General features: G+C 44.0%; 2 pseudogenes; both read right to left on the minus strand.

The window, feature by feature from the left end:
- Positions 1–1,403: 1,403 nt before the first annotated feature.
- On the minus strand, positions 1,404–3,171 carry LOC101131526 (X-ray repair cross-complementing protein 6-like; annotated as a pseudogene).
- A 954-nt stretch (positions 3,172–4,125) lies between these two features.
- On the minus strand, positions 4,126–5,063 carry LOC101131884 (large ribosomal subunit protein uL10-like; annotated as a pseudogene).
- Positions 5,064–7,299: the final 2,236 nt, after the last annotated feature.

A 7,299-nucleotide genomic window follows, 5' to 3' on the forward strand; every position in this document is an offset into this window, starting at 1 on the left:
TTATTGACTTAGGATAAATTTATTCAGGAGGAATCGAGAATAAATTTCTGGAGATTCCTGATATATGTTGAGAAGACATAAGATAGAATGGAGATCCCTAAACAGATTTCGGGTGCACCACTTCAGGCACCACCATTGTGGGCACCAGGCCCTAGAGGCTAAAGTACCACATTATATCTCCAATTCACTCGCCAGGTGGTCTGTATTCTTTGCTTCTCTGATTTCTCTGAATAGAGCTTTCCATTCATTTGAAGGGGCACTTTCTGGTGGTGCCTGATGGCATTTTGCATTACATTTTATTTACTGCAAAATAAATTTTATTTAATGCAAAATGCCACCAGGGTGCCATCAGAAAGTGCCCCTTCAAATGAGTAGAAAGTCTCCTTTTGTGATTGCAGTATAGTTTGATAGAGTTAGAATTCTTTGCTGTTTTCATATTAGCTACTTAGGATCTATATAAATCTCATTGCAACGGAAATATCAGAGTGTCTTGAGGCTGGCTGACTGGGGCCTTATGTCTAGCATTCTAAGAAGGTGCAAGAGAAAGAAACTAGCACTAGATGAGACTCATGAGCATAAACCCCTTCAAATTGGGAGAGATGTCTGCATTTGCAGCCAGACTTCTATCATCAGCCCTGATTCCTGACATAATGAGTTGTGAGTTGTTATAATCATGGAAGAAAAATGACTTGAGAGGATAACATGGATGATGTGATTTGAAGATGAGTTCAGTATAAACTTTGGTGAAAAATCATTCTGATAAACTGATCTTAAGACATCATGCCATGTTTGATGGCTCATGCCTGTAATCCCAGAACTTTGCAGCACTTTGGGAGGCTGAGGCAGGCAGGTTGCTTGAGCCCAGGAGTTTGACACCAGCCTGGGCAACATGGCGAAACCCTATCTCTTAAAAAAAAATACGAAAAGTAGCCAGGCATGGTGGCTCACTCCTGGAGACCCAGCTACCTGGAAGGCTGACAGGGGAGAGTCAACTGAACCGGGGGAAGATCTGAGCCATGATTGTGCCACTACACTCCAGCCTAGGACTCTCTCTGTCTCTCAAAAAAAAAAAAAACACACACACAAAAAAACAAAGGCATCACATTGTTTACTCCCTTGTGATGCTGGCTGGAGTGACACTTGGCATCAGGAGGGCAGTATAGTCTCTCTTTTTTCTTACAGTACAAAGTTAGGGCTCCTCATTCAGGCAGTAGAGTAAAGAACAGCAAAGTGGGAGGGCTACACCATTGCCATGGCAACAGAAAGCCTCCTAAAGATAAAGTCCCTCTGCTTCTGTCAGGCAGACTCTTCCTAGATCAGGAGACACCTGTTTTCACTGGCTGAGAACAAGGCCAGGTAGCCTGGCTACAGTGTGGAAGGGCAGCTGGACGCATGGCCTCTGGTCAGTTCTGGAAGTGATTGGTGAGGGCTTCCAGTGGCTCCTGCTTCTTCAGCCTGCTCTTCAGCCCATACCCCAGCAGGTCTCTTTCAGCATGGGCACAGCAAACTTGCCCAGCATGCTGTTGCTTATGTGGGTCTTCAGCTCCTCTTCTGAATACCCCACCTTGGGCCTTTTGCTTCTGAAACCTTCATTATTGTGTTTTATGTTGCTAACTTTCCCTTCAGGATTGTAATCTGGTGGGTAGAGAAGTTCCTTAAACTTATCCACCAGTGGGGAGCCCAGTCTTTTATTCATTGCTTCAACCTCAGGCAATGTCAGGTCCACTGCTTGTTCAGGCTCCATCAAATCCAAGGCCAAGGCCTCCAGGTTCCTGGAACGCTGCTGCAGCACAGAGTTCTCAAAGCTGTCACTTCTGTATTTGAATCGGAGCTTCTGAACAATAGCCTTCACCTTATCTCCCTGCTCTGGGGTTGCCGTGACTTTTTTAGCAAAGGGCACCTCCCTTTATTATCAGCATAGCATAAAAAGACCAGCTGGAAGCCTGCAGGAGGCACCTGAATTTTCTGATCATCCAACTCCTCTTCCTGTGGCACCAAAGCCACAAAATAAGGGGGGATGTTCCTGCAGGGTGTGTATCTGCACAATGCTGTGACCTCCTTCTCCAGACACTTGATGAGTAGAGCACTGAACAGGGTTGAGCTCTAACTCATCAGCGACTCTTCAGAGTACACAAACAAGGAGGGCCTCAGGTAACAGTGCTTCTTCAGCTTTACCAAGAGCTTAAACCCATGAGAATCAAACCTGGTTTATCAAACTGTTTTAGCTCTTCTGTTTCCTCTTTCTCCAGTATAATCTGACGCCTTCCATAGATCTGAGACCTCTTGGTATCTCTAGGCAGAAGCCAACTGCCTGTATTTACGTTAAATATCCAGGTCTTGGTTTTCACTGATTCATCTATTTCTCGATAGGGCTTTATTGGAGGAGGCTTGAGAGCCTTCTGGATCGGATTATAAATGCCCACGGAGAGCACTATATCTTTACTGAGCTTTAGCTTTAACCTGCTGAGTGTTCACTAACTGATCTCCTTGGCTCAAACCTGCCTCAACAGGTCTTCTAGCTTTCTGGATTCCTCAGTGAGCCCTGGGGTCCTCATCCTCCGCTATGCTGGTGATATCTCTGTAGAAGAAAGATATGTCAAAGCCCTCAGTTTTCTTCAGGTGCATCAAGTCAAGGAAGATGCCTGTATCTCAGTGATTATTGGCTTTGGTCCTGGCCCAGCTGGCTTTGGCATGTCATTGTCATGGGGGTTATCTTCATTGGTGAACAACATGACTTCTCTTGTACTGCACATTGCTAAAGAGGTTGTTGGCACAGACTCACAGCACTTCACTGAGTGAGTAGTCAGATCCATGCCCATCAGGTCTTGGAAACGTTTTTGTCCCTGCTGCCCCTTAAACCGGTCAAGCTCTAGAATTCGTTTTGCCCCTGGATTATCCAACTCCTGGATGCTCATGTCAAAAGGAGTCAACTCATCTTCACTCTGAGATTCAAACACAGCTCTGGAGGCATCAACCAAAAAAATCAAACTATTTCTTCCTGAATATTTATAGACTCCACTTGCTTCACATGATTCTCATGGGTTTCAAGCCCTTGGTAATGCTGAAGTGCTGTGGATCTGTGCCAACCTCTTTAGAAATGTCCAGTTCAAAATGTTCTTCTTCTGCTTCTTCATCACCCCCGGTTTTGTAATAAGACTTTCACCCTGACATGTTGCTTACTGCTCACTTTGGTGCAGGCCAGAGTAGTATGATTTCTTAAGATTCTCATTGCCAGTCTGGCCTCTGTCCCACTACCTTATTTCAGAGACCCAAGAGTGCTCCAAAGGAATGTTCTGATATTGATAACAATACATATCATCAAATTACTCTCTAGAAATGTATAAATTTACAACTCCATCGTAAGAGTATGTGATAGTGCTCCTTACAGCGTATCCTCACCAGCATGGAATATTATCTTTTAAATATCTTTGATGTATTATTAGTTGTTTTTGTGGAGTGCTCTGACTCAGGCTTTTAGAAGAAGCCTAGGATAACAGAAACATAATTCTGGTTAAAATCGATCAGCAAAGATGAGTGGTGCTGGCAATGACTCGTCTTGGCTGACACTGGGGAAAATAAAAGGTTTAGCAATGGGAAGAGAAAATGATAAGTTTGGTTTGAGATAAGATAAATTTGGATTATCTGTGGGACATCCAAGAGGTGATATGTAGTAGGTCATTGAGTATCTCTGTGTGGGGGTGTGAGATGTAAATAGAAAATGAAAGTATTAATATATGGTAAGTAGGTAAAATCATAAATGTAGGTACTATGGTTCAAGGAGAATTCAGAATGGGAAAGGAGTTGAATATGAAATCTTGGGGAATATCAACATTTAAAGGGTTGCAAAAGACATGTAAGCTAAAGGTATTGAATTTTTTTTTTTTTTTAGAGATAGGGTCTTGCCCTATTGCACAGGCTGGAGTGCAGCGGTGCAATCATAGCTCACTGTAGCCCTGAATTCCTGGGCTGAAGCAATTCTCCCACATCAGCCTCTGGAGTAGCTAAGACTACAGGCACAAGCCAGCATGCCCAGAGGAAGGCACTTTTTTTTTTCTTTTTAAAGAAGTCTTTATTTCCTTATTCTGCAAATAAAGCTGGCTGAGTTGGTTGCTTCTTGGTGATTAGTCAGAGACCAAATCCCATATCCTTGTCCAATTCCTCCGACTCTTCCTTGGCTTCAACCTTAGTTGGGGTAGCAGCAGCAGCAGGAGCAGTCATGGCAGCAGTGTCCACAGGGGCAGCAGCCACAAAGGCAGATGGATTAACCAAGAAGGCCTTGACCTTTTCAGCAAGTGGGAAGGTGTAATCAATCTCCACAGACAAAGCCAGGACTCGTTTGTACCCATTGATGATAGAATGGGGTACTGATGCAACAGTTGGGTAGCCAATCTGCAAACAGACACTGGAAACATCGCAGACACTCTCCAGAAAGTGAGAATGCAGTTTCCTCTGTGATGTCAAGCCCTTCAGGGTTGTAGATGCTGCCATTGTCGAACACCTGCTGAATGACCAGCCCAAAGAAGGGAGAGATGTTCAGCAGTGTGGCTTCGCTGGCTCCCACTTTGTCTCCAGTCTTGATCAGCTGCACATCACTCAGGATTTCAGTGGCGCCCCTGGAGATTTTAGTGGTGATGCCTAAAACCTGGAGAAACGAGGTCTTCTTGGGCCCCAGACCAGTGTTCTGGACTGGCACAGTGACTTCACAGGGGCAATGGAACCAGCATGAGCCACAGCTGGCACCTTGTTGGCCAGCAGCAGGTCCCTGATCTCAGTGAGGTCCTCCTTGATGAACACAAAGCCCACATTCCCCTGAATATGAGGCAACAGTTTCTCCAGAGCTGGGTTGTTTTCCAGGTGCCCTCAGATGGCCTTGACCATCGTGGTGTTCTTGCCTAGCAGCACCATGGCCTTCCTGCAGAGGGACATGCGGATCTGCTGCATCTGCATCTGTCTGCTCCCACGGTGAAACATTTCGGATAATCATCCAAAAGTTGGATGATCTTAAGGAAGTAGTTGGACTTCCAGGTCACCCTGTCTTCCCTGGGCATCACAGTGGTGTGTCAGGGATTTAAAGACACAAGGGTTTAAAGATGATGTCACTTAAACGACGACACCTGGTGAGAGGAGGCACTTTTTATGAAGAGCCACAGAGGTAGAAAGAAAACTCAGAGAGTACTGTCATTGAAAATAAAGACTTTCAGAAAGGAGAGAATAGCATGTCACAGAGAAAGAAAATTGATTAAATATTAGTGATTGCGAAATGGTGACTTAGTCTGTTTTGTGCTGCTATTACAAAATACCTGAGACTGGATAATTTATAAAGAAAAGAAATTTATTTTCTCACAGTTCTGGATGCTAGAAAGTCTAAGATTAAGGTGACGGCAGGTTGCATTTTCTGGTGAGTTCTGCATCCTCCAGAGGGAAGGAACGCTGTGTCCTCACATGGTGGAAGGCTAAAGAGCAAGCCAGCTGAGTGAGGCATGAAGACTCTTTAATAAAGGCCTTAATTCTATTCATAAGGGGACGAGCTCTCATGACCTTATCATCTCTAGAAAACTCCACCTCTTCATACTATCACATTGCACTAAGTTTCAACATCTGAATTTTGGAGCGGACACATTCAGACTATAGCAGATGAAGTTTTAATGGCAATAATTAATGTTTAGCAACCAAGAAGTACCCTCATTCTTCCCTGCTTGTTAATTTCTACCTTTCAGGTTCCCCAAGGGGTGGTACACAGAGGAATATCAAATAATAACCAAATTGCAATTTTATTAAGGCCCAAGTCAATGTCATTAACACTCAATGCAGCTTTGGTGGGGATAGGTGGACCTCTGGTTTAGGCTCAAGGCATAAATGAGATTTTCTACCCTGTGTTTCCATCCCCGTTCCCCACTATGGGTCAAATCTAAAGCTTAGGATGTTACCTACCTGTGGTTTGCTGCATGATGAAAGGATGTCAATGTAAGATCTGACAGAGCCTCCTGGGGAAGGCCTGAATCCACTTATTTATCACCCCACATGGAGTAGGAAACAGAGCTCAGAGAAAGACTGTGTGCCTGTGTGACCCCAAGAATCCTATCTTTTGGCCATGGAAGCAACTCTGTCACCTGAGCAGGTGGGGAGGTTCTTGAAAAACTAGGAACAAAGGCTGTCTGCTTCATCTTGTCCCTTTAGTAGGAGAAAGCAGATTCCTTCTGCACTCTAGGAACTTCACATAAATACAGCTCGGACAATAGCACTTGAAAAATTACCATCTTCTAAGAATAGACCCCTTCACTCATGAGGATGTATTCTAGAGCAGTGCCATTCAATAGAATTTTCTGTGATGATGAAGATGCTATTTAAATCTGTCCTGTCCAGTACTGTAGTTACGATGTGTGGTCACTGAAGTTATGATTAGCATTTAAATTTAAATAGCCCCATGTGGATAGTGGTGATCCTATTATACAGTGAAGCTCTAGGGATTTCAGGGAATTGTGAAATCTGCTGATACTCTCATGATAGTCTTGTTTTCTCTTTTCAGCCTCTCCATCTTTATTTGATTGATTATTCCTGGTTATTCTAGGTCTGCTCTTAAGGTATGGATTAATATTCATGTATAGCTGATACAACTTATGGAGCCTCAGGTTCTTGATCTATGAAATGGGAATGCTAATAACAAGTGTTCCGTTGTGGAGATTAAATGACATAATTAAACCGTAAGTTCCAAATATGCAAATGGCTTTCTTACCTAATTGCAAATTGTCAGGGTTTACCCAATGCCTGTACCACCATTGTATCTTAGAGGTAAATAACTTGTTTTTCATCTTACAGGCTCATAGCTGAAAGGAACTTACCTTGAGTCTCTAATGAGACTTTGGACTTTAGACTTTTGAGATGATGCTGGAATGAGTTAAGACTTTTGGGACTATTGGGAAAGGATGACTGTATTTCGCAATGTGAGAAGAACGTGAGTTCGCTAGGGGGGCAGGAGTGGAATGCTATGGTTTGGATATAATTTGTTTGTCCCCACCAAATCACATGTTGAAATGTAATCCCCAGTGTAGCGATGTTGGGTGGTGGGGCCTAGTGGGAAGTATTTGGGTCACAGGAGTGGATCCTTCATGAATATATCAACGCCCTTCCACTCTGGGGTGGTGAGTTCTCACTATGTTAGTTCCCATGTGAGCTGGTTGTTAAAACAATCCTCGCCTCTCCCTGCCCTGCCCTCCTCTCTTAGCGTGCAGCCTCTGCACACACCAGCTCCTCTTCACCATCCACCACGAGTGGAAGCAGCCTGAAGGTTTTACCAGATGC

Source organism: Gorilla gorilla, chromosome 1, assembly GCF_029281585.2.
Source record: "Gorilla gorilla gorilla isolate KB3781 chromosome 1, NHGRI_mGorGor1-v2.1_pri, whole genome shotgun sequence".
Lineage (NCBI taxonomy): Eukaryota > Metazoa > Chordata > Mammalia > Primates > Hominidae > Gorilla > Gorilla gorilla.